The following is a 2,485-nucleotide window of genomic DNA, read 5'->3' as shown; positions in this document are numbered from 1 at the left end:
TCCGCATGCGAAATTTTTATCCCTCTGGCGCAGTCACTTGAGGGGCTATTCCTTGTAACTTCAGCGAATCATTAAAATGGATGCTGCTGCCACCGCTGAGCATCGGCAGCAGCAGCAGCTGCAGCAGCAGCAGCAGCAGCAGCAGCAGCAGCTTCGCGCAGGTGCAGCGAGTGAATGCGATATCACTGCGGGTTAAAAACGGGAAGGAAGAAAGGTGCAAAAGATTCAAAAAGTGAGAAATTGTGAAGAAACTGGCGTGTAATGCCACCTCGGAAGCACAAAGAAGTATCCATCACTGCCTCGTTGACACTACGACTGTGACGTCCCTGTGGTGCCGAAACCTATGATGGATTTATAGCCCTGTCGATTAAGCACTTTAAAACGCTGTCGAGTTCAGTCAGGATCGGGTGCTTCTACACGGGCACTTTCCACCGCTAGCTTCGACGATCCACGTACCGCAGGTCACAATCGCAGCTTGTCGTCTGCCTCGTAACGCTGCGTTAGGTCAACCAACCCGATCAGGATTGCTGGATCGCTCAACGGATACACTTCTTAGATCGCGACAGAAAACTATGATTCATCGCGTGCCTTATCGCAGTCGAACGTGCCGGCGCAATTGCACCGGTAACAAAGAACGCCCGACATCTAAGGCGGTTCAAACCACCGCTGCGCTCCTCTCGAAACGCAACTCATGTGCACAGATTCAATATGGCACCACCGTACGATTCACATTCTTTATAAAAATGGGCTACCTAATCACACGCCTGTGTTAGAGCACTCAGCTGCGCGCAACTTGCTACTACAGAAATGTCACCAATCAAGCCCGCGTTGTCAAACAAACACGAAAAAGCACAATGTTCGTTGCATGTATAATTAAACCGACGCTCAGTACTTTACTAAAAGCACGTCTTAGTACCACCGAAGCCGTATTCTTCTCGCCACGAACTGAGCTAGAATAGGAAGGAGGAACTGTTATGACTGAGCTAGAAGTGGAAGCAACAACCCCACCACGAATAATAGCAAGCATTATGTAAAACGGCAAACTTTCGCATTCCCACTTAAAAACCCGGCCTACATGTAACGAAAAACCGGCGTCACAGCGACGCAGTTCGCGCGACGGTGAACATTGGATCCATGGCGTCCAAAAATTTGACGTGTGAATATTGTTGACACAACGCGCGAATCGCCTCCCCGTTTCGGTACAGTGTCCGGAAACTTGAGCGGGAAAAATTTCGATACAATCTGAACACGTTGGCCGCTACCTTGTACACGTTCGAAAAGCCGACGTTCGATTTCGCCTCACGCGATTGGAGTAGATTGGTCTAGGCCGCGATATCGGCGCAGCCTGGACAATCGCGGCAGGCGAAATCGAACGTCGGCTTTTCGAACGTGTACAAGATTGCGGCCCTTGTTTTATTTCAAGCTTCAACTGCGTTCGAAACCGCGGCTTAAGTCATTATTCGAATTGTACACTTGAAGTAACCCATCGTTAGAAAGCCATTACAGAGCAGGGTGACGTCGCACTTTTAGGCAATTGCGACATTCGTGCAGTCGCTTTCACGCGAACCTTGCATGGTTGCGTGGTTATGAAACACTGAGAGGCGGACGCCAGGCAAGTACCGGCTGCCCACCTCGGTTGCTTATGCTGCTGCTGCAAGCAGGCAGACATGACGTCACGGCGGTTGGAGCATCGCCCCGCGCGTGCCCCCGTGAGCTCGCAATCGTCCAAAATACACAGCCACCCTTTCACAAATATGTCAAATAAACACTGCGTATCGCAACAGTGATGTCTTCCAAGTTCAACTCGGATGCTTCCTTCGTTTTATCTTAGTTTCGTTCCGCAGTGAAAACGTGGTCGCTACTCGAAGGCAGGATGCACGAGTTCTTATTTTGGATTTAAATGTGAAGGGGCTGGCGCGCACGCCCAGGCCCACTACCAAAAATTACATGCCCCACCTGCCCCGGTTTGGGGTAGTGGCATGCTTCAGCCAACTGCAGTGCAATGGTTAGCCTCGGCACGGAGCCCCGACCTCAGTGATCATCGGGAACTCGGCACCAGGTAAGTATGAAGCGTGATTCATCGGGACCACTACTTATTTCAAGAGGCCCTATACGTTGCGATGGTTGCGAGGAGTGCATCGCGTCTTATAGTAAATGCTATAATATATCACATAAACATACAAGGCAGTCTTTACGACCAAAAGCCTTGTAGCAAACAACGTATAATCCTACTTCTCGCATTTTTGAAATTTATGGACACCTTCTTTTACTAACATGCCGCGGAAATCAAGAATAAAGGCTCGAACACGAGCGCGTGTTCATTTGCGGTAGTTAAAGGTTATCTCCGTCTTGTTCCGCATGCAGTATACCAAACAAAATTTATGGGGTTTCACATACCAAAACCATAATCTGATTATGGGGCACGCCGCAATGGGGGACTCCGGAAAATTTCGACAACTGGGGTTCTTTAACGTGCACCTAAATC

General features: G+C 49.5%; 1 non-coding gene across 1 annotated transcript; it reads right to left on the bottom strand.

The window, feature by feature from the left end:
• Nucleotides 1-1,905: 1,905 nt before the first annotated feature.
• Nucleotides 1,906-2,067, bottom strand: LOC140219152 (U1 spliceosomal RNA). The gene has a single exon (XR_011895364.1). It is a non-coding gene; the product is annotated as a U1 spliceosomal RNA (small nuclear RNA).
• Between the last annotated feature and the right edge of the window lie 418 nt (nt 2,068-2,485).

This window comes from Dermacentor andersoni, chromosome 6, assembly GCF_023375885.2.
Source record: "Dermacentor andersoni chromosome 6, qqDerAnde1_hic_scaffold, whole genome shotgun sequence".
NCBI lineage: Eukaryota > Metazoa > Arthropoda > Arachnida > Ixodida > Ixodidae > Dermacentor > Dermacentor andersoni.
This window is presented reverse-complemented; position numbering and strand designations above follow the sequence as displayed.